Below are 27,308 nucleotides of genomic sequence, written 5' to 3' on the forward strand. Positions count from 1 at the left end.
TGGCAGAGCCAGTTCCAGTGTTCAGGGGCAGAGACAGTGAACTGTCAGCTCTACCATGCATGCTTCAAAACTTTCCAGCATACACATGTGTAGGGTTAGCACTGTGCTTGACTGTGTTCATGTACACACTCATAACCACTTTCACAATCAGGTCATCTACAAACACACATGGCACACTTCCATGGTCCATTTTGCCTGCTTCCCTTCCTGACTCTCACACATGCTTTCAACCTGTTGGGTCAGCCTAGGCCTCCTGCACCCCCACCCAACACCCTGTGCAAGTGACGATACCTGTGCCACATCCCTGTCATCCTTGTTATTGATGCAGGGAAATGAAGCTGTGTATCTGATGGTGACTATATAAATTACTATGTATTTGTGTAATCCTTTGTTGCCGTTGACATGCCATTTGTACTGGTCATTGACAGATACTGTATGCTGACATTTGTAATGAGTAAACCATATAATTTTGTGTACCTTACAATGTATGATGTTGTAATGGCTGTATACATATATAATGAAAGGTGTCTTATGGACCTGTTTATGTTTCAGTTTCAGGATTCTGTGGGAAACACCTATGGATACACAGTGACAATAAACTCATTAACGTCACAGCACACAGGATGGAAATATGTCTTCAGAAAGGTACAGCACTATAGGTGAAAGACTCCATTGGTTCATATGTGTATAACAGGCTAACATGGACAATGGCTTCATTCAGCCTACTCATGCATCCCTAATCTCTGAAAAGGTCTGATACCCTTGATAAGTGTCAGCATGGTGTCAGGAGCTAACACATCTACAAGCTGTGATGATGGAGATGAACCATCTACAATTTTCCTGTGTCCATTAGAGATATTTGTCCAACACCAGTTATGATTGTCTTGTTCTGCATCCAGTTGTGTTACTTGCACATAATGTGTGTTATAGCGGAAGTGTACTTTACATGCATGGGGAGCTTGTTACATATAGGGTGTAGTGTCTGGGTTACATACCTATCTCTCCAGCATGTACTATTTATACTACAGTGAAGGTATAGGTGGGTAAAACAGGTAACACATGGGTTAGCCCTGTCTTGAGTATGCAGGAGGTACACAGTGGGATCTGACACCTCCCTGTATGGCAGTCATATACCTCCCCTCCAAAGCATGTAGGAGACAGAATACACATTTACGGCCTTGACATGGTCTGCATAGGACATGTTATGTATACTATTCATTGGTTTACTGTGGAACCTCTGGGACCATTACAGTTGTCAGATATGCCTGTGTAGTGACATAGCAAAGGTGCCATTACACTCATTGACAGGTGTAATGAGTGCCGAATACAGTATAGCAATGACAGTCTGGAATTTACTTGCCATTCCTTTCTCTACAGGTTGTACAAAATTGAATGAATCCCCACATCTTAATGACCAGTGAAAGTCAAAGGCTAGGTCACTCTCTGAGTCCATAAGTCCCTGAATAATGGCTTAACTGTGTGTGTGGTGTGCAGACAATACTATATTTTCCAGGGGTGGCTGACTTCCAAAAGGACAGTATTGTGCATTCCTTGGCATTTAGTATTTGTCAGTGGCTCTGACAACAACTGAATGTGTGTCTCAGTTCATCCTGGATAGCTTGGTTCTGTGTGGGATTTATTGTCATCTCCTAATTTGCAATCATCTGCAAATGTACTCATTCAGAGGTCACTGTATGTGGCCATGACTGCAGAGAAAAAAATGGCTAGAAGAGGTACTCCATGTATGATTTTTGAGGGAAGTCCACTGCTGACTGGCCTCATTGTAACGGGGACTACCCAAAGCTATCTTCTCGGATAATGACTATCAGACACTTGGCTATCCACCAACTGACATACTACTTTGTAAATAACTTATGTAGTTTTTCAGCAATGCTTGATGGCCTAATATTGTCAAGTGCCTTGTCAGGCCATGGTAGGTGGAATGAGTCATATTCCACTAATGCATTGCATAGTTTAACACTCAATAAGGTCCACCGGTTAGGGTAGGTATGATCTGCCCTTGATCAAAATAAAATGTGTTTGATCCAGACTGTAGGTGTACAACATTGTTGCTGATCATTTCCACGATAACTCATTTCATGGCTTTAAATATCAGACAACTGAGAGATCTGGGGACAGTGCTTGGCACTGCATACTAGTTGCCATCTTTGCTACTAAGTATTGCAGGTACTTCCATCATGTTTTCCAAGAAAAGTCAAACAATGGAGGGAAAGGTAATACGTACACCCTGTGAAGGTGAGGCAGGAGGTTTTACACTGGTTTTCTGCAGTTGGACACTACTTAAGCAGTGTGTACTGAAAGGGCACAATTGCCCTGTGAAGAATGCAGAAAGCAGAGGTGTCCCCTGAATTGTTGGTGCCTGGCTACTAGTAATGCTGGTGTTGCTATAACCTCTCTCTCCTGGGATGCCATGCTTCAGTACTTTTTCTCTCAGTAGAAGCAAAACGTTAACATGAAGCTCATGATGAGAAGCAGGACACAGCCTGTTTGTTCATCCACATAGTTGTTCACATCATGCAAGGCTCTGTAGCCTTCACATACCCTTTTCCAAGTAGATGTCTTGATTAGCTACCTGAGCAATCAGTTGACTTTTGCACATATTATGTCTTCTGTTCCAGAATTGGGGGTATTTCATTAGGGTACTGATCAGATGATGCTTAGGAACACAGCTACAACATCACAATATAATGTGTAATGTTCAGTGACATACATGTCCAAGGTTGCTCGAAGAAGCACCACAGTGGTGGTGATCCATGTTATGTGACAATTTCACAGCAATTCATGCAGCCTGCCCTTCAACAGCTTAATAGTGTATATTTGCATGACATGGCTCTGAGGCTTACTGCAGAGGGCTGGCCACCTTTGTCCAAAGTGTATCCACCTGCCACATGTTCTAGGTATGTCAGACTGTACAGATATGTACCTGGAGCACATGTCTGTGTTCTCACATCATGTCATACAACAACCAGTTTGTTGTCTGGTTGCTTGATAGACATTGTAGACTTGCAAGGCCAAATTAATGTGCGCAAAGTTGAACAAGTCCTTTGTGCATGCACAGATATCCACATATTCATTGCAAGGAGTGCCTACAAACACTGTGTTTCAGGCTGTCAACCCCAAGGGTGTAGCAGCATGACCCTAACTTTGCTGGACTTCCACAGTGTCACATTTCTAGGTATGGTATTGTGACCAAGCTTAATAATACGATAATGGTTAATCCAAGGGCCATATGCCTGGCAAAGCATTGTAATGACACAACCATGTTATGGCACACTGTCAGGTACTGTGTTACCTTAGGGGACCTATATGAAGGTAACAACATGTTACATTTCAACATCTGTCATGACACTGCCTAGCGATAGCCTGCTGTGATGTACACATAAGCATGACTGTATTGCTAATAGCATTATCAATGACTGAAGATGAGGTGTGGAAAGTGTGCCCACCCCTCTACTCCTATGCCACTACATGTGAGAAATGTGACTGTATTACAAACCTTGATTCCATGGTGTCTCACACACCAGTCCATACATATGAAAATGAGCATTTTGCCAATATGCACAGCTCACTTCCTGCTCCACTCACATCTACATCACACACACCTGCATGTGTGGTGCTCCATACCAAGAAAACCATATGCAAGCTCAGTACACATAATCATACCTCTGGAGACCACAATACAAATAATAACTCATGCACCACTGTCTCACTGGTCAAACATCTGAGGCAAACCACATCAAACCTATTATTCATAGGTGATTACATTGTGAGACACATTGATGTCTGTGCCACTAGGCTACATATGAGAAAGGTCACAATTAGCTGTCTGTGGGTGACACGATACCCCATACCACACATTGATGCAAGTCAGTGAATATCAGGTGACTTAATGATAATATCATAGTTCCTGCAGATGTGTATGACTCGGGACAAACCTCACCAGACTGTATGCAGAAACATGACTGAGCTGAGACACTCTGTGTCTGTCGTGGGTATGCCCATAGCTTTCAGCTGCATTTGACCCTCACCTGGGATGATGGCTCAATACACACGGAAAATTATGGACGTCAATAATTGCCTTAGTGTGTGGTGTCATTGTAAGGGGATCCACTACATCGCATATGTATTCACTAGGCTAACGACCACAAGGGCCTTTTTAAGCCTAGCCATGCATCCCAAATCTCTGACAAGTTCTAATACCCTTAATAAGTATAAGCATGGGCTTAGGAGATGAACCATTTACAGTTTAACTGTTTGCATCAGAGACATAGGTGCCAAACCAGTGATGAATCTCATGCCCACCTGGGATGACTTGCTCAACAGACCTCAATGTTTTGCCAGAGATGGTCTTCATCTGTCACCCCTGCGATGTTGAGTACTGTCCAAGGCTGGTGACACCCCCACAGTGCATCTTATAGGCACTGTCTGGAGGGAAAACTTTCCAATAAGAACTCCATCTTCATACAACATTACGATTATGTTGCTACACACTAGGTATGGCAACACTAAACCCCCCTCTGTGGAAGGTGTCCCCACCTTGGAATATGCAAACATTTGTGCAGTCAAATACACCTGGGTCAAGGCTGTGAATAGCACCACAGCCATACCACACTACATGTCCTTCCACATGTTCAGACTTCAAACTGATTGTTTGCAAGGTAATGCAGGTAGTGTATACATATTCATTAAGGATAGATACACATCCAGATTGGTGAAACAGTGTGATTTTTCCAGAGACACTGCAGATGTTATTCACTGCTGGAAGGGCACCTGATCAAGCTATTGCCAGCTACAAGAGAAGCTCCATGAAGCCAGACACCCGTTGTGCTTTTTTGAATCTACTTGAGTCTATGAAGATGCATCAGTACACCATGAGTTGGGGTGACATTAAGTAACTAACAACTGTGTTGGTTAGCCATGCTGAAGCTCACTTGACCAAAGGTTAGTCCATGTCCTTAACTACAATGCCCTGGACCAGTGGCATAACATCCACACAAGGGGAGCAAACGTAGTGCATCAGGTGTTTACCAATATGGGTCACCACTGCAGCCCCTGCACTATGAAGTCCTCCCTGGTGAGATCTGATCACAGATCAGTCACATTAAAACTAAGTATCACACCTATACCTCCACTTGCAGAAAATGCAGTAATAAACTTCAACAAAGCAATTTATCTCCTATGAGATGGTTTACATAGCTTGACTGCACCTCCCCCCTCAGATGGGACAGGCAAGTATGCATAACTCTAAACCAATGCTTTATGTAAGCACCAGTACAATTGAATAAACACAGTTGTACCTGACAGGAGGAAAACAAGCTCCTTGTGGCACAGCAAACCTGCCTGGTGGACAACTTCCATTAGCAGGCTGGACAATAAATAAGAGGTAGACATTGTTGTGCGATAGTTGGAGTGAGGGAGCCAGCCTTAAATGGAGGCACACCCTCCTTAGCTAAAACAAGCACATAGTGTTGTTGTGACGTGGTGTAGAAACAGTATGTGACAAAATTAGCCTCCCCACAAAGGACAACCACAACCCACAGTGTAGCTACATGTGTAACCTCAGAGGAAAGACCCAGATTGTCTGTGAACTCATGCTTAATGATACCACATATAATGAGTCTGTACTCATAGCTAACCTGTTGTCTCACAGGTTTCTGAGTCAACTTCACTCCCCTGTCCCTACCACATGTGCCACATGACATCCATAAAAACTCTCCCATACCTTCTATATCTACAGAGCAGGTCATAAGTGGCCTCTCTATGGAGGATACACAGCATCATTTGGACATGCTAACACTCCAGGCTGCATCCTACATGGGATCCATTACCATTGGGAACTCCTTGCAATCAAAGTGTAACCATTGGCTGCATCCCAGATGACTGGACAATGGCAACTGTTATCTCTTCCACAGAGGTGGTGCATCCACTGACCACCAGAACTATGAACCTATTTGCCTGAGTAGCCATATCTGTAAGCCCATGGGGCAAATCATCATGGAGCTGATCAGCAAAGATATATGTAATGTACAAACAGTTGACAGTATACAGGCTGGATTTCTAAGAGGAAGATCATGGCTGTTAAACCTAGTGGACAGGTCTGATGCAGTCACCAAGGACCTGGATTCGGGGACATCAAAGCATACAACCTCCTGAACTTACCCAAGCCATATGACTCTATCCCCCACTCAGGCATAAATGACAAAGTCACCCAATTAGGCATCACTGGTAATATCATTATAGGAGTCACTGAGTGGCCACTGATGGAACACATACTCAAAATAGGGGAATCCACCTCCAATAGCTGATCTGTAACCAGCAGTGTTCAACAGGGCTCAGTCCTGCTTGAAATCCATTTAACCACAGTGCAAGCAAAAACAGAATGTCTGTCGCTGACAATGTTGACTGATGCCTGCAAACTGTGAGCGATCATAGAATCTGTGAGTTATGTCAATATCTTACAAGAGGGTATTGATGAACAAATGCCTTTTGATATACTGATAGCCATAGACTCCATGCAACTATATATGTAGTATCATTCCATCAGTACCACCTATGCTCCTGGTAAGCAGTACATCAGTAGCATCACCTGATGTACATACTCAGGGTGATAGACCTGGGCACACAAGCCTGGCTACACAGATTTACACCTAATGTACCTTAGCTCACTACATCTTCCCAGTAGTATGAAGGGAATCATATGTCAAAACTGAGGGCATTTTCACCTGAAATTGACATGCTCATAATATCCATGTACCCTTCCTAATATGCTAATATTTGAGTGAAATGGCCATTTTATAATGTACCTTTCCAAGCACTACTGGCAATTGAATACAACACAATGGTCCCTCACAAGGGAACCTCATGTCTTCAGTATTTCTCCAATGGGTATCATCTGAAATCACTGTCATAGCCTGTGGCATATTGACTACTCAGAGGTGATCTATGCCTTGCATATGGGGCAATATCTGAGCCTGCTTGATTGTAAATGCTGCATATCTGAGGGTGGCATGGTACACGGATTACTCACTTTAAGGGTATTTACCTGGTATGTGACATTAGTAATACATGCTGGTGGGAGAGATCTGTCTTGCAGACTTAACACACCTTTAAACAGAATCTTTCCTAATGGCAAACAGAGCACCTCAATGGGCCTTGTCATATCTCATCTGCATGATTGGCTGGGTGGCTGTCATTTCACCATAGGGCTTCTGCCTGTGTTCCTCGAGGACAGGGGCAATATGTGCTAATAGTATAAATAAGAGTAAGAACTTGACTAGGATTGTAAGGGCTCTAGGACCATTAGGCTACTAAAGATCAAAGATTGTATGATTCCATAAGCTGATGTAAAATGTTCTAACATCCACACAAACCTGGCTACATTTTGGATAGCACCACTTCCAATTAATGTTTACAGGACACTGCACACACACACACACACACACACACACACACACACACACACACACACACACACACACACACGCTGCAAGTAGATTAAGTACACCTGCATATCTAATGGTACATGCTAGACATGACAGTACATAATGCACGTGCCACACCTCAAGTCTACTATTACTATCTCTTTAGGACATCTTATGCTTGATGACATCAGCAGGCCTTGTTATGGTCAGGCATTTGGAGGTCCACATCACCTGCTACAACCAAAATACTGCAAAACCTACCTCTTTGTAAGTCAGTGAAGTGATCATGTTTATGTCATATGGAGCTACACACACACATGCACACACCGAGTGGGTTGCAGTGAGATTAGAACAGCAACCCATCTAGTCCTACACACTATATATCACAGTACTTATCACATGTGCACAGCTTAAGTCTGACATTAGAATGGCAGTTGTTAGTCTTAAGGTATATGACATCAGCAGGCCTTGTAGGACAGGACAGTTTGGAGGCTGGCATCATCTTACATGGCAAAAAGGTGCAGCACCATTGCTGTTTGGTAGTCGATGAAAGATTTTCAGTTGTTCTGTAGGGAGATGCACACATACATGCTAAGTGGCCAGGAGTGAAATTAAAACCCTTATTTAACTAGTCTTCCATATTACAGATCACAGTACTTATTGCATATGTCACAACTGATATCTGTTTTATACATGACTGCAGGCAAACTACTTGTGGATTACATAAACTAGGCTTGTACTGAACAGTGTCTGTGGCCTACAGAGTGATATTGCTTCTTACCGTTATCTGCATCTAGTAGCCTAGCAGTCAGATAATTGTTATTTATCCTAGCTATGTGGCTACAGTTGCCATTTTGGCCATATGTGGCTGTCTGCATTTGGATGGGCAAGTCTGTGGGAAGGAACAATGTGCCCTGTCAATGCGTATGTAGACAGCATTATACATTACACCACCTGCTCACCTGTTGGTATACGTGTGGTGACATCCAGCAGGCACAGGGGTCTTTATGTGAGTGCCTTATTGACTGTTGAGCCCTTACTTTGGATCCTTTGAACAACATTATATGTGTGTCATAGTGCAGATTTACTCCCCATAATCTGGGTATGTGGAACAATACAGACATACACACAGATATTTATGTACATAACAGAGATGTATATATACATGTAGCTGTGTGTGTGCATGATATATGTGTGAGTGTTATGTAGAAATATGGGGAAAGACAGAGATGTATGTTTATATATATATATATATATATATATATATATATATATATATATATATTTGTATATACATTTATTTATTTATTTATTGCATTTGTTAACCGGGAAAGTCCACTGGGCCTTGAAAGAGCCCATTTTCAGTGGAGGCCCGGGGAGAAAAGCTCCACAAGGTTGCATAACAATATACAACAATTTACATCACTAGTAAGCATTGATATACAACAATTTAAACCAGTAGTAAGCATTAACATAGGAACATAGAGTAATAAATATTGACATGATTTGTACATTTTGACAAATTATATAGATACATTAAGCCATCAGGTTTACATTCAGGAACAGTAAAAAATGGTACAGTTGACATATTTATCTATTTAGACTAGATGCTTATATAGGCTACAGGAGAGAGGGAGTTCAAGTGACAGTTCCAGAGATGGGATTAGTTGTTTTGGAAGGTGGGTGCAGGAGCATAGCCAGAGAGAAGAGAGGTGTAGTTTTAGTGACATTTTGAAAGCTGCATGAGTATAGATAGTTCTGATATTGGTGGGGAGATTATTCCATAACTTGGAAACAGTGTGGGAGTACAGCATCTTTCCAGTGGCTAGTCTGGATCTGTTAACAGATAGTAACATTTTGTTTTCAGACCTCAGTTGGCATTTAGGATGGTACAGGTTTATTATGGAGGATAAGGAAGGACAGGATTCTGGTTGGTAGATTATTTTGTCGGTTGTCATTAGATGTGTATATTTAAGGTGATGGGGGAATTCTAGCCAGTTGAACTGATGTAAAGAGGTACAGTGATGTGTGTGTTTTTTTGTATTGGTGGCAAATTTGGCGATCTTGTTATAGCAAGAATTACATTTTCTTTGTAGGTGTGACTGTAAGTTTGTAAGGATAGGGGCACTGTATAGGAAAGTTTGGAGCAAGAAGGATGAGGCTAGGGCTATCCTAGTTGAGTTGTTAAGGAAGTAATTTTGTCTATACAGGGCACCAAGCTTTTGGTGTTTTCTTTTTAATATTACTATAGATATTAAGGTCAAATGTTAATCTGTCGTCAGTGAGGACACCTAATAGTTTGGTGCTTGGGACAACTTCTATGGTAGTATTGTTTTGGGATTGGATTGAGAGAGGTTGTTTGTCAGTATGGCTGGATTATGTGGGGGAGAAAACTAGGAGTTTGGTTTTATTGGGGTTAAGGGCTAGGTGGTTTTGGGACATCCTTATTTCAGTAGAAGTCAAGGCTTCTTGGGTAAGATGTTGCAGAACAGAGGGAGATTTGGAAGAGCAGAGGATGGTGGAATCATCAGCATATTGGATTACAGTACTGTTAGGTAAGGAATTATGAAAGTCATTAATGAATATGCTGAACAACAAGGGATCGAGTATAGAGCCTTGAGGGACACCTGTGTTAGTGCTCATGAAAGTAGAGGAGGAGTGCTGCCATATGGCAGCTTGGTGTCTATTGCTGAGATAGCTTGTAAACCATTGTAATGTAGGGGAATCTAGGTTAAGGTTGGAGAGTTTAGTTAGTAGGAGGGAGTGGGAGATAGTGTCAAATGCTTTAGACAAATCTAGAAAGAGAGCAGAGACAGAGGAACCAGCATTATGGGCTCTATTTATTGTGTCTAAGAAGGAGATTAGGGCAGTGTTGGTACTGTGGCCTGGTCTAAAGCCTTGCTGAGTAGGAGAGAGCATTTGGTGGCTTATTAAGTGGCTTATGAGTTGAGTGTGTATGCATGTTTCTAGAATTTTGGAGATGGGGGAAGTATGGCAATAGGACAGAAGTTTGAGATGTCAGAATTAAAGCCCCCTTCGTGGTGAGGAAGGACAAAAGCATTTTTCCAGATGTCTGGTACACGATTCGTGAATCGATCTATTAAGGAGTATACTGATAGGATAAGCTATAGAAGGGGCAGCTAGTTGTAGGTATTCAAAAGGTAGGTTATCTGGGGCATTAGTACAGAGTTTTAGTTTATGTAGAAGTTTTTTAATGGTAGATGTTGGGATGGGTGATAGTGAGAAGGTAGGTAGGGGGGGGGTGCTATTGAGTACTGAGGATGTGGTGTGAGAGTTGGTGTTGATAGGTGGAAAGGATGTGGTTAGTTTTGCAATGGTATCAATAAAGTAGTTGTTAAAGAGTGAGGCTATATCAGTGGGAGTTTTTTGGGGCCAGGGCTGTGGTTGCTGTTTGTCCCTAGGTGGAGTAAAGAGTTTATTGCATGCCAGGAGGTTTTAGGGTTTTGTCTGTGCTGATTTTGGATGTTTTGGAAGTAGTCTTTTTTGTTTTTTATGACTAAGTGTTTAGCTTGATTATGAAGTTGCTTGTACTGTAAGAGGTTGGGTGAGGTTTTATTTTTATTCCAGGTTTTCCAGGCTATACCCTGGTGGCCATAATTTGCTTTGTAGACTTAGTTAGCCTGGTAGCATGTTTTGTTCTAATTATCTTAAGCCTGAGTGGAGCTAAGCTATTTAGTATTTTAAGAAATGTAGAGTTAAAGAATTCTACTACATCATTGATAGGGAGAGTTTTTAATGGACTCCAGTTTGTACTTTGAAGGATATTGTTGAGGGTGTCAGGGGAGAAGTGGGATGGGTCTCTGGCATAACGATATTGGTGTGTATGTGATACAGAGGTGGGCTTGCATGTTATATATGCTGGTGAGCGGTCACTGATACAATCTGGAAGAGTGCCAGAGGAGGAGATTTTGTCAGGCTCAGAAACTAAGATCCAGTCCAAGATGGATCCCTTGTTGTTTTTATTATTGTGTCTGGTTATATTTGAGATTAGCTGAGTATATTTGTGTAGGTTGACACCTGTTGACGGGTTCTTAGTGATATCTAGCCAACTGATGTTTGTGTCACCTAGGATTACCGTTTCATTATTTATATTATTGGTTGTCCAGGGAAGAATTTCCTCCAAAATAGGAATGTTGTTGCCAGGGGGTATATAGGACTATGGAGATAGATACACAGATATAGATATACTATATATGGGAGAGAGAGATAGTGACAGACAGATATGTATGCATATATGTATATATCTATAGACATATCTATATATAACAGGTCATTTTGAGCAAGGAGCAACAAAATTGCACTCTGTTTAAGTGTATGAGCATGCCCAGTGGGGTTCTCATTACTTATAAACTGACTCCAGCCTACACCTACCTGTACTCCAGTCTGGGATTTTGTGTGTTACAGAAAATGACATCTGTTCCTGTTTCTGCAGTGCTGCACTTCACTTAAATTGTCTACAATGTTCTACAGCTGTCTGATGTAATTAATATGTGACAGAAGTTAATAATATTACACCACACACAGACTGACAATCTGAAAAACACAACATAATAGCACCTCACATCCAAAAGAAGTGGATACTTCTAAATTAGAACCATCAACGCCATCACACATGCTAACTTCCCTTGTCCACTGAGCCACAGCATAAATATGTACGTTGTTATTCCTGCGTTAAGTAAGAGATACAGTATATGATCAGTTTCTATGTTACTGCCCTGAGACTGCCTGGACTGGTGAGATACCATTGATGAGTTACTGTTAAAGCAGTTATAAGGGAACACTGCTGTGTTGGGGGTGGGTGAACAACACCTCATCTTCTGCTGGGATACACAGTAGTCCAAATATCATGTAACCCCTCTAACATCTCTCTTGATTGATGTACTGAATATTCCATGCATGAGGCGTAGTGAATATTAAAGGACACATGATAGTGGAATGGGTATCTCTAGTCCCATGTGGATGTTACTTCTATCCAAATAGCCCACTATATTTACTTTGATAAATGTGGCAGATCCATACATACAATGCCATATTATAATAATCCTTACAAGTACTGTGTAGGTTAGAGACTTACCTTGCAAATGCAGCAGTTGATAGAACTGTAGTTCAGGGCTGACTCTGTCTGATGCAAGCAGTACACAACCAATACATGTCTAGGTAAGGGTTATGTGGGTTGCCTGGCATCAATGTTAATATATGTATGTGAGTAGGAGTAAGGTGTCAGTCCCTAGGTTGTCAGTGAATGCGCTATGTGTTGTCTCTTAGCCAAAACCAGGGTATACTGAGCACACCCACGCCTGCCTACAGGGACATCATCAGGGGGTTTCACCTCGGAGTCCTCCTGTGACTGTGGCTGTGGTGACCTAGGCATTGGTGGGGGGGCTGTGTATCCCTTCCCTTTGCTGATCCTGCTGAAGCTGTTTCCACAGGATCAGATTATGTAGCATAGCACATACTGTGAATATATGTGCACATGTGGCTAGAGAGTACTACAGGGCTCCACCAGATATAGCTAGGCACCGGAAACATGACTTCAGGAGCCCAAACACATGCTCTGTGATGTTCCTAGTTTGTGTGTATGCCTCATTACAGCGTTCTTCCATGGGTGTGTGTGCATTTCTGATGGTTGTCATTATCCGCAGTTCCAGGGCATAGCCAGCATCCCCCAGTAAATGGCCACGTGGGATGTACCCCCTAGCAAACATCTAGTAAGCTGTGATGTGCATCAGATATGGGAGTCATAATAATGGTCAGGGCTGCCTGCACACACATTCAGGATAATCCCCTGGGCATTGCACCTGACCTGGCAGTTGATGGAGTGGTACCCCTTGCAGTTAATGTAGATTCTACCCTCCTACTCACCGGGTGGTACCTTGATATGTACATGAGTGCAATCTATGGCACCCAGTACTTCAGGGTAGTGTGCTACATGGTAGAACTGTTGCATATTGCTGGCTGTCACCTCAGGAGTGAGTTGAAAAGATATGTGCTCACTGGCATGTGGTAGCATAGTATCCAGGAACTGGTAGAGTATCCTGGATACAGATGCCTGTGACACACCATCATGTCCCCAGTTGGTCTTTGGAAAGTACCTGTAGCTATTATCCTAAGGGCTACACATACCTTTATTTCCACTGGGATGGGTTCCCCTTGGTTGGCTCTGAGTCTGAGATGAGGGCGACACTGAGTTCTTGTAGTATGTTCCTGTCCACCTTGTAGCACTCTACAATCTCCATCTCATGTAGCTCCTGGAAGGTTATCCTGGGCCTGAACACTCTTCTCCTTCTCTGCCTAGGCCTATTGTCAGCAGCACCAGCAGCAATAACTTAGCATCTAGCACATACAGATGTAGCAGACCTGCAGCAGCCCCTAGCATTATCTCAGTTAAAATGCCCAAGTTTGTCCTCCAATGGTCCAGTGTACTGGGGAAAATCAGAATGTAGTGTGTATGCATAGTTTATACAGGTCTGCTGTAGCTGCAGAATATGTGATTGGCTAGCTATGATGCACACTAGCTGCCTACAATGTAATTAACATCATTTAATGGCCCCATTTTAGTGTGCAACATGACACATAGTGCCAAGTTGCACAACATTGTTTATCAATATAATAAATTTTCATTCAATATCTTTGCCTTACAATCAGTAATACCTATGTCATCACTGTCATGTGGGTACCATGGTCGAGTGAACACATAAAGCTATGCACCAAGTTGCAGAGCTTATACACCAGTCAGAATTAATAATTGAATATATCCAGTTTTAATGACTTGCTGCCTACGTCATCACTGTTCCCTGGGTGGTCTTTCCATGTGAGCATGCTCGCCGATGCGGCATGCCCCTCGCACATGAGCATTGGAGCTTAAAAGAGACTAGAAGTGACAGGACACACCCACCTGATGTCAGCCACATCCTGTGTAAACATTAGCACGATCTAAGAGAATACATGAAGTGGATATGCAGACATGATTACGCCTTTTTGCTGTTCAATAAATCCACTTCATTTGCATACATATCCATGCTGACAGCCTGGAAACTACATGCTTCATAGCTGTATGCCCTTAGCAGCAGCAGCAATGCACAATTGTACAGACCCAATGCAAGGTCCTATAATACTTTTCTGTCAAATATTATAAAATCCTTTGTTTTCCTCTTTTCTTTATTTTTCTATTAAGCATGTTTGTGCACTGCTGCATGTATTGCAAACATGCCAAGATTATTAAAAAAATTATTAATTTAATTTATTCCCTTCCTCTTTCTGACATCCACAATGATACTTTTGCTTATATGTTTATGTGGTATAACATTTTCAGGGGATTTATGTCCATATTTCTGCAGTTTTGAATCATCTTTTTGTCTGTGTAGACTCCTATATGCGGAATTTTTCCACGTACACTATGCACACTGACACTGAGTCTACACAGATGCCTTTCTGCTTGTTGGATTGCTCAGCCTACCTGATTTGCATGAGATTCACCTGCTTATGAGGTGATTTGCATGCCACAGAATTTTTCCTGTTTGCTTGTGCATGCACGCTGCTAAGCAGCGCTTATTGAATCTAAAAAATGTTTGCACCCATATTGGCATTGTGGTATGATGCTTACACAAAAGCAAATCATGTAGGCTTTATTGAATCCCTCCCATGGGTTGGAGACTCTGGATTAATTTAATTTTCCCTTGTTTCTGACTCTCTGTTTATAACGTCTTGTAGAAGTTGTGGGAAATAATTTCATGCTACAGCAAGAATAGTCCATGTTATACCAAAGCGATTGATATTCATATTCAGAGGTAAAGGAACATTAAATAAGATCAACTTTCTTAAAATAGGAAATGTATATAGTTACAGTACTATTAGAAAACATTCAATATTTTCCCAAGCTTCAAATGTAAACATTCATTTAATATATGACTTTAGTTAGTTTCTGATTCAAAATTACATCTTCAACATATTGTTTTGCTATCTTTCTAAATCTTGGTAATCTTATCCACTGTAAGGAAAGTCCAGTGAAAACATTTTCACACAAAAGGTGTTCTAGTATTGAACTAACAGTGCCTTACTTGTTGAATATAACAATAAACATACATCTTCCTCTAAAATACTATATTTTCTTTGTGAAGTATAAAATTCCAGAAATATTCATATCATTCATCTTTATTAGTATTTTATATAGATCAGATCATGTTCTTTCATGTGATTTAATGTCATATGCCACCTGATACAAGTAGCCTAACACTTCAGAAAATTTCTTCCTATTGCTTTGGCTCATGTTAGGAGATTTGTCTACTGCAATTTTTTCTGATTCCTTGAATAAAAACCCAGTCATTTGACATTAAATGAAGCAAGTAAGTAAGAAGTTCAATTGTTCTAATTTCTGTTCCAACAAAGTAGTTATACCACCCCAAAAAAATCCTATATGTCCATTGTTTTATGTTCAAAATGCTACCACTGTCCATCAATACTTTTCTTACACAAAATAAACTTCATAAAGAAAAACACATTTTTGTATTTGTCTCCAAGAATAATATTTTTGAATCTCTAATTATGCTATTTACATATGGAGAGATTATTGGTAAAAATATGTTTACTGAAGAATGCTGGAAAATACTAAGAATATTTGAATATTGTATTATGGATAATTTTAACTGAGGACTGAGAAATTTTAAGTTTCTTACAATTAAATAAAATACTTTGTATTTTTTTGCAAGTTTGTCTTTTAAACTATACCCTTAATGGAAGCAGTTTTTGTGTAGGCCTCTATGCCAGGAAACTTAATACTGCTCTTATTCCATGCATGTGTATGATTTTATTTGCTAACCTAGGGGGTTTGGATGCTCTAAAAATCTTAAGAAAATATGTTTAATTCTGTTTTACATGGGGATAGAACTGTTGTCTGGATTATGTATTTCATATTTTAGGGAGAGGTATTATTTTTTGTGACAAAGTATTTTTTGAAGGACTAGAATTGCTTATTCCACCATTTTACCATTCATAGTAAATATTCCAGTATTATATTAAAATTCATATCCCTCATTTCTTCCCAAATTTTGGTTAAAGTTATACCACTATATTTATTTTCATTAGTTACTTGCCCAGAAAATAATTTAGTAATGTACTGACAGTATACCTTCTGTTCAAGATTAGAAATTCATTTTTTATCATTGATATACTCTTGATGCTTTAAATTGATTTGTTAATCTTTTCCATTTAAATAATGGTATAAGTTATAGTCAGCATAATGTTATATGCACATAATATTTTAGATTCATAATACTTTCCAGACTTAATTCATTTAGCATGTGGACGTTGTCTTATTGCTAGCACTGGAACCGCTATAGCTATGAAAATAAAGCAGGAAAAAGGGGACAACCTTGTTTAGTGCCCTTTTTTATTCCTAATGGGTCAGATAGAAAAGCTCCTACTTTTACATATGCTTTATTACTATTGTGCAAAGTTTTTATTTGTGAAAGACATTAATTTTGCTATTTCATAAATGTCCAATACCTTAAACAAGTAGTCCCATCTAACCGTGTCAAAAGCATTCTCCATATTTAGGCTTATGAAAGCAGTTTCCATTTTGTTCACATTCATAATATCCATTAGTGTTAAAATTGTTTTGATGTTATCTTGAGTCTGTTACTTATGAAGTCAGCATCATCATTATTTATTAAATTAGCAGTGAGTCTCTTCATTCTGTCTCCTAAAATTGACATAAAGGTTTTATAATTCACATTCAGCAGAGAGATCGGTCATAAGTAGAACGGTCTGATAGATCTTTATTCTCTTTTAGAATAAGGGTATTCAGTGAGCGTTGCCAATAATGTGGTATTATTTGATCTGCTTTATATGAATATTGGTTAAGGCATTTTGTGATGTGATTCTGTTGTACTGCATATGCAGACTGACATGGTAGTATTCAAATGAAGGCTTGTTCAATGCATGATAGCTGTGTAACTGTTGCACTATACACTGTTTCTTCATTATAGACTTTAACAAAGTAAACACCTGCTACAATAAAAGAGCTAGGTTTGCTACTGACTCACACTTCAGGACACATCACTGCATAGCAATCAAGCAACTATACTGGCTAGAATTATCCAACCTGCTCACATATATCCAGCTTACAATAACCCACCAAATTTTATATTATCCCGATAGTGTTCCTGTTCTTCAAGGCCTACTTAATACCTACTCTAACAAACACCTGTTATGATCCACCAATAAAACACTGGCTGATATAGGCAAACGCAACAATAGCTCTGGAGACTCCTTGTTTTTCATTTCTGTTGCAAAAGCATGGAATACCCTCCCTGTAGATATTAGGGCCACTGAAAACAAAAATAATTTCAAAAAACTCCTCCAGTCCCATTTATATAGTTCTTTGTTAATGTAATCGTTCTGACCCTGGGTAGCGTCACTTAATTAGATCATATCATACTTAACCTTCTATGAAAACTTGCAACAACTCCTTTCTATACTCTTACTCAATGTGTGTTTACTGCACTAGCCACTGATGAATGTAACCAAATGATTGAACAAAATGTCCTTTCAACTGTATTGTTCATTGTAACACACTATGCTCCTTATAGTTTGCTCCTTTCTTGGCCTTGAAACTGTACCTTATAAATTTATGACTCTGTACTGTACTTTATTAACATCTGTATTGTATTTGCTGTATTTTCTGTACTAATTTTTGTGGAGCTTTTCTCCATGGGCCTCCGCTGAAAATGGGATACATGCCCAGTCGGACTTTCCCGGTAACCATGCATAGTAACTGATGTGTGCCAATGCCAAGCTGAGATGTGTGGCTGATGGCAAAGTCTAGGTGCGTGTGCAATTTCACCATAGGACATGTGGTACCAGTTCTCTACAGTGATTGGTGATCAGAGACACTTATCTGTGCCAACCATCATGCAAAGAGTGACTACAAAAATGGCAGCTGTACTTAAATGACATCATTATTATTTGGGGCGGGCAAATGTAGAAGACAGGCGCATTCAGACTGCATGTGATGGGATGTGAACCCAAGCATATTCCAGGTGTATTTAGACATGATCATTTTCTAGATTTGCCACTGAAGCAGTGTGGAAACATGGCTTCAAAGCTGCTTTGATGTTACCTCTGTATTAGGCTGCCTGTGTACCTTGCAAGTTATGTTTTCTTATTTAGTTGCAAATGTACTTTATATTCCATAGCATGAGCAGAGAAATGTGTTGTTATCACTAGTGAGGTGACCACTCTGGTAGACACACAGGTAACATTATCAGGGTTATTATTCACAATGCTGAATTATATTTCAACATCACCATAATAAATTGCTGTGTGTGTGTGTAGGTGTAGCAGTTAGAAGTCTGATGTCTACATTGTCAACTGAAATCCCATTTTATTTTATTTGAGCACAACACTTGCATTAATTGTTACTACACATGTCACTGTATTTCAAACTGTTTATAATGTGCTCTCACAATAATCATTGTTGATAGATACAAATGTATATTAGTAATGCATGTAATACTGCAATATGGCAATGCATGTCATACTGCAATATGGCAATGCATGTCATACTGCAATATGGCAATGCATGTAATACTGCAATATGGCAATGCATGTCATACTGCAATTTAGAGTCTAACCCCTAAATTCCACAATAAACATCTTGATTGGCATACATACTTGTAACGGCAGTGAGTCACCTACACCATAGCTATGTGGAATCAGTTATATGAAACGATTTCAAGCTAGGTGTCTAAGACTGGCACAGCACATCTGTACAATGTCATAGTGCAGGAAAGTATTACGTAGCCCTAAAATGCTTACAATCAGCAATGCAGCATATTTATGATTACTAAAAAACACATAAAATTTTCAGGGAAGGCATTTGTTTAACAGTAAGGTTAATGAGATGCAAAAATAAAATTATGAGATGTACTATGCCACATAAAAGCATACAGGTACACTAGCCCTTATGAGAATTCAAACCCTGTACCCATTGCACTGTCTTTCAATAAAGAATTCATTAATACATTATATTATTAAGGCCGTTACAGTGAAAGTACTTTTCCTGAATTCACTAATTTCAAATATGAAAAAAGGGATGCGCCAATGGCATTCTCTTTTGCATGAACAATGACATAAGTTTTTGTGCCTATGTAAATATTTTTCATTGATTTATCTATCTGTCTATCTTTTGTCATAGGATGGGGACTAACATTCCTTAATGGGCACTGATGACCAGCATCAGGGTTTAATGGCAAACTTCACACAAAAGATGAGCATAAAAATATGGATAAAATGAAATTTATGATTTGTCAATTTTCTGGGTTTCAGTAATTAAAATTAGCATACAGATTATCACAATTTGAGTTACTAAATGCCTTCACAGGATTTGAACACTGCACCTATGGCATTACAATAATATTGACATCCGGAGCATTTTGTGCCACATGAATAGTTAAATAAAAGCAGAGAGTTAAATACAAGTTCAAGTCATTCCTGCAATGGCAATTAGGTTACAATATAGTTGTACTGTCAGACTTTTATTTTTGGTTACACAGTGCAGTCATGATACTGGGGGTACAGGAAGTGTGAATATGATAGATAACAAAGGTGAGAGTCCAAACACTTTCTGCAGGACAGACTTACTCCTAACGTTGTTGTGCATTATTAATTGGATGACCTTTCATCATGGAATGTCTTAAAGCCTGGCCTAAATATAGCCTCCATTGTTTAAACCATATTCACATTATTATGAATGTTATTCACATTGTTAAGCATCTTTACCCCATGTCCGAGATGTGTGCACAGCACAGTCACATAAAGCTGACATAATACAGCCAATATGTAGATCAAGATCCAGTCATATTTTACAGTGTGCTTAACTTGTCTGTTTGACACACACTTTTAAAGTGTGATCTTCATTAGCATGGATCTTTAACACACCATTGACTCGCCAGTGCTGGTAATGAGGGACACTTACAGGGCATTACCTGGGCATAGTCTTAATCCGTATTGTGCTGTTCAGGCATGTGCACGTCATCGTGTAGAAACCAACACAATGTTTATCTCCGTTGTTCATTGTGCCAAATGAGCATCGAGTGACTCAGAAAGTGCAATGACCTAGGAGCTAATTAATGTATTCCATGTGCCCAGAGGGGTTTGTCTACACTTTATAAGCGTGACATAAGGTAATGATCTTACGTAGTGCTGTGAAAGTTAAGTTTCTTTCCCAGATGCTGCCAAACCTGCTAGTCTCAACATTTTTTGCCCAATAACGAGGGAGGGTAATCCATACCACTCCACATTTTTACCATGCTGCTAAATATTTGCATTGTGCTGTCTACATGCAGCATTTCATTGAAATCTGTTTAAGTCACCTGAAAATAGCTATAAACTTTGTGTACTACCCTGTGTGTTAAGTTGTTTTTTTTTAATTCCAGCAGAGCCAGGATTTGGCTGATTTGGCCACATAAAAAAGAGTATTCACCCCAGACATGTTCCGAGAAATGTGTTGAAGTGATAGATATATAGGGTGCTTAGGCTCCATAATGATGATGGAGCAGCAAAGGCAGCCCTTTACGCTGTCAAACAAGAGTTTTTAGCAAGGGGCTACTCCTTGACAGAGATTGATGCTACCATTGAGGAAGCATGGCTACAGAGGGACAATAGGTGTAGACCATATTTTAGTAACACAGTACAGTCTAATAAATCTGTTCCCATCAAGGACGACTTTAGAGTTGTTCTCCAGTACTCTAACGAAAAAAGTTTTGGAAAAGGAGAACATCTGCAAGTTCCGCTGTCTTTTTGTGTTTACAGGTACTCTAACGATATTAATGAATTCACATCTATTATTAAAAGACATTGGAGGTTATTACAGGAAGTACCAGGATTCATGGACAAAGTTGGGAATGCCCCTATGTTCTCTTTTAGGAATAACCAATCTCTGAAACAACATATTTGTAATAAAATGACTGTAACTAGACCTACCCCTTCCATGCGCACTGGCACTTTTACTTGTAGACGCTGCACAACATGTAATTATATCCACACCAGCACGGTATATGTACACCCAACATGGCACTTCACAATCAGATGCCCTAGTTATATTAATTGCCACACGACTAATGTGGTTTATTTTTCTTTCTGCCAAGTATGCCATGCATACTACGTAGGCAAAACAAACAGGATGCTGAATGACAGGATCCTTGAGCACAGGAGGGACATCATTAATCAAAAAGAGACTAATGCCCTGGTGAACTATGTTAAACAGATGGATCATACACATGCTTTTAGATTTTTAGCTATTCAGGTTATACATGCCAACAACAGAGGAGGTGACATTGAAAACTATACTGAGAGTGCAGAGCAGAAATGGATACTTGTACTCAATGCTGAAAGACCCCCAGGCTTGAATGGGACCACATCCCTGAAGCCTTTTTAAAGTCATGTCGACTCAAGCATTTTTAAGTTTAATATATTCATTCTACATTTTACAAGTTTCTAACTTCTCACATCTTTATACTTTTTAGAAGTTTCTTACTTTATGTAGTTCATACTTTTTTATCACACTTTTCAATACATTTTTAATACATTTTTAATACATTTTACATTATATAGGCATCCATGAAGACTTTTTAATGGTTATACTTTTTTATATACGAAGATTTTTGGTGGCATTTTCAATTAAGTTTCTTATATGTTTTATATATGTTTTTTATTGTTGTTGTGGACCTTTAAGATTTGGGTCTTTTGTTATTGGTTTGTTCATATCACCTGACAAGTTTGAAATGCTACATGAACTGTAACTTTTAGTTGTTTAGTTGACTGATGAAGCGATAGGAATTATCGTGAAAGCACTTACGTTTTTTATTTTTTATTCTACAAATAAGTACAAGTTTGTTAGTGCAAGACTGGTGCATTTTGTTTGTTCTACAATTCTACTGATTTTGCACCTTTCCCTACCCTGAGCCATTTTGTTGGTTTCTATAGCCATGGACATGCCAGATCCCACTCCCATAGTGTTAGCACTACCACTGTTACATCGGTGGTAGATGTGTGGTCACCTAGATGAGGTCATCCACGTCATTATGGTGTTGGACATGGTCATGATGACAGCTCATCCAGAAGACTTCATTCATGTTCAGGTAACACTCCAGCTTCTAGCCTGAGCTGTGGAACTAACAGTTCAATATCTGGCAAAGACAGTTTATGTGGGTGGGGAATCCACAATGAATTTAATCTTCTTCCATTCAGACACACAGACACATAAACACACACACACACATGCACACACACACTGTACTCCATGGTCATCATGACACCACACACACACACACACACACACACACACACACACACACACACACACACACACACACACACACACTGTGCAACATAGAATTCCTCACATATGGACACACTAGCCTTGAGAGTACATACTTGCTATTAACTCAGCTCTTACACTTACAGACATACCATGTGAAAATATGCCCTCCTGTTACCCCACCATACTGAGCAAATGATGATGACTGTGCCCTGCTCACTAAACAATCTGTGACTTTGAGTCGCCTATGTCTGATGCACATAGTGGCTGGCCAATGCATGTGTAGTCAAGGTCTTATGTATGCATACCTAAACATTTTTACGTAGTATTTAGTCTGCTTACAATCTGTAATGGTAGTAGTTGTTAAAGAACCAAATAACTTTCACACAAGAAAGATAAGCAGAGAATAACACTCTCCTTTATTGCATAGAAAGACACATACCTGAGAGACAAGAAAATCAAGATCCTGACTCATTGAATTAAAAGAATCAACATTCTTTATACATTTTTCCATTAAAAGCAACATTATTGTAATAATTATGAAACTACCACGACTGATTAGAAATTAATACTACAGCATTATGTTAATCCATATTAGGCATAAATTCCAAATCCCATGATACCATGATAGAATATTCTACTCAGAGCCAATCTTATACTTTTTTAACATTGTCAGCACTTGCTAATATTAGGCAGAAAGCAAAGCTAATCATCTGTCATGTTCCCATGCTTCTTTCCATAAATATAAGCAGAATAATGAAAATTATTGTAATTGTCATTATCTGACCAATAAAGTATTATATGTCTGTAAGTCTGGTAGATAAACATCAAGTTTTGCTAGTAATTTGCCCTTACTAATTTCGCCTTCAAAATATTAAATTATCCATCATGTAACCTTCTTCTCCTAAAGGAGTTATTCATAAAAATATGGAAAATATCATAATTTTCATATTCATTCTACATTTTACAAGTTTCTAACTTCTCGCATCTTTATACTTTTTAGAAGTTTCTTACTTTATGTAGTTCATACTTTTTTACCACACTTTTCAATACATTTTAATACATTTTTAATACATTTTACATTATATAGGCATCCATGAAGACTTTTTAATGGTTATACTTTTTTATATACGAAGATTTTTGGTGACATTTTCAATGAATTTTCTTATATGTTTTATATATGTTTTTTATTGTTGTTGTGGACCTTTAAGATTTGGGTCTTTTGTTATTGGTTTGTTCATATCACCTGACAAGTTTAAAATGCTACATGAACTGTAACTTTTAGTTGTTTAGTTGTCTGATGAAGCGATAGGAATTATCGTGAAAGCACTTACGTTTTTTATTTTTTATTCTACAAATAAATACAAGTTTGTTAGTGCAAGACTGGTGCATTTTGTTTGTTCTACAATTCTACTGATTTTGCACCTTTCCCTACCCTGAGCCATTTTGTTGGTTTCTATAGCCATGGACATGCCAGATCCCACTCCCATAGTGTTAGCCCTACCACTGTTACATTGGTGGTAGATGTGTGGTCACCTAGATGAGGTCATCCACGTCATTATGGTGTTGGACATGGTCATGATGACAGCTCATCCAGAAGACTTCATTCATGTTCAGGTAACACTCCAGCTTCTAGCCTGAGCTGTGGAACTAACAGTTCAATATCTGGCAAAGACAGTTTATGTGGGAGGGGATTCCACAATGAATTTATTCTTCTTCCATTCAGACACACACACACACACACACACACACACACACACACACACACACACACACACACACACACACACACACACACTGTACTCCATGGTCATCATGACACCACATACACACACACACACACACACACACACACACACACACTACACCCCATGCTCAACATGACAACACACACACACACACACACACACACACACACACACACACACACACACTGTGCAACATAGAATTCCTCACATATGGACACACTAGCCTTGAGAGTACATACTTGCTATTAACTCAGCTCTTACACTTACAGACATACCGTGTGAAAATATGCCCTCCTGTTACCCCACCATACTGAGCAAATGATGATGACTGTGCCCTGCTCACTAAACAATCTGTGACTTTGAGTCGCCAATGTGTGATGCACATAGTGGCTGGCCAATGCATGTGTAGTCAAGGTCTTATGTATGCATACCTAAACATTTTTACGTAGTATTAAGTCAGCTTACAATCTGTAATGGTAGTAGTTGTTAAAGAACCAAATAACTTTCACACAAGAAAGATAAGCAGAGAATAACAATCTCCTTTATTGCATAGAAAGACACATACCTGAAAGACAAGAAAATCAAGATCCTGTCTCATTGAATTAAAAGAATCAACATTCTTTATACATTTTTCCATTAAAAGCAACATTATTGTAATAATTATGAAACTACCACGACTGATTAGAAATTAATACTACAGCATTATGTTAATCCATATTAGGCATAAATTGCAAATCCCATGATACCATGATAGAATATTCTACTCAGAGGCAATCTTATACTTTTTTAACATTGTCAGCACTTGCTAATATTAGGCAGAAAGCAAAGCTAATCATCTGTCATGTTCCCATGCTTCTTTCCATAAATATAAGCAGAATAATGAAAATTATTGTAATTGTCATTATCTGACCAATAAAGTATTATATGTCTGTAAGTCTGGTAGACAAACATCAAGTTTTGCTAGTAATTTGCCCTTACTAATTTCGCCTTCAAAATATTAAATTATCCATCATGTAACCTTCTTCTCCTAAAGGAGTTATTCATAAAAATATGGAAAATATCATAATTTTCATAACCCAACTAATAAGCAAACTGTAATAGCCCTGCAGATGTGCTCCATGCACATGTATGTTGGGCAGAGTGTCTGTAATAATACAGGGTTCCAAACAACACCTTACTCACCACGTCTCTATGCTTGCTGACAGAAATATTAACAAAAAATATGATGTATTAATTTTCATAATCTTATAATAAACAAACTGTTATATCTCTTCATATGTGCTACATATACTCCATGTCCTGTGATCATGTTGTACATACTGATACCAGCTGCAAAATGAGACCGTGCTCTTCAACTTACCATGCTCCCTTGCATATTTATTTCAATAAAATTCAAAAATATTATCATTTTCATAACCCAGCTAATAAACAAACTGTAATAGCTCTGCAGATGTGCTCCATGCACACTTATGTTAGACAGAGTGTCTGTAATAATACAGGGTTCCAAACATCACCTTACTCACCATGTCTCCATGCTTACTGACAGAAATATTAACGAAAACATGACACCTTAAAATTTTCATAATCTAATAAGAAAACTGTTGTATCTCTTCATATGTGCCACATACAGTCCATGCCCTGTGATCATGTTATACATATTGATGCCAGCTGCAAAATGAGACTTTATTCTTCAACTTTCCATGCTCTTTGTATATTTATGTCATTAAAATTCAAAAATATCATAATTTTCATAACCTAACTAATAAATACACTCTTGCTGCTCTAAAGCTGTGTCACATATAACTTTGTTGGTAAATAAGTTTGCAGCAGTGCAAATAGCATACATACCATATGTCCATATTCACTCACAGAGACACTGACAAAAATATGAAAACTGTAATAATTGTCACAATCTGACAAACATACAATCTGTTATAACGTTGCACATGTGCTACATATGAAAACAACACAACCAACTAGTACTCGTGAACACAAAATAACAGCAAAACTTGCAGATGTTCTCCTTTTCCAAAACTTTATTCCGTAAGCACTTTCGTAAGGACTAGTATCCAAACTTTGTCTGAGGAAGTTTGGATACTAGTCCTTACGAAAGCGCTTACAGAATAAAGTTTTGGAAAAGGAGAACATCTGCAAGTTTCGCTGTCTTTTCGTGTTCATATGTGCTACATATACTTTACCCCTTGTGAACAAGTTCTAAGTATGGCTGCCAGCTTAAGAATGAAACCTTGCCATGCTCCCTTATACAAATATTCATAAATTGTGAAAAAAAAAATAATTTTCTTTAGCTCAGTAAAAAACAAATTGTTAGAGCTCTGTAGCTGTGCTGCATACGGAAAATGTCTGTTGATCAGCATGTCTGCTGTACTGCAAGCTTTCAAACAATATCATACCCATCATGTTTCTATGCACCTTTAAAGAGATATTGCCAAAATATGAGAAATGTAAAGAATGCCATAATGAGGCATGTATACTACCTGCTATATCCCTCCATTTGTGCTACATACCCTTTATAGTTGCAAGTATTGATACCAGCTTGCCATGCTCCCTTATACAGATTTTCACAAAAAATATAAAGGATATCACAGTTTTCACATTCTGCATAACAGCACAGTATAGGAGTTCTGTAGCTTTGTACACAGATAGTTTTTTTTAGGTTTATAGTCAAGTACTAGAAATTGGTCTGCCAACCATTAAAAGCCTAGGTAAGAAATCATATTCAGAGGTTCCCTCTGGCTTCAAGGAGGGCAAAATGAGATAGAC

The sequence above is a fragment of the Protopterus annectens genome, chromosome 16.part0 (assembly GCF_019279795.1).
Source record: "Protopterus annectens isolate FY-2018-M chromosome 16.part0, PAN1.0, whole genome shotgun sequence".
NCBI lineage: Eukaryota > Metazoa > Chordata > Ceratodontiformes > Protopteridae > Protopterus > Protopterus annectens.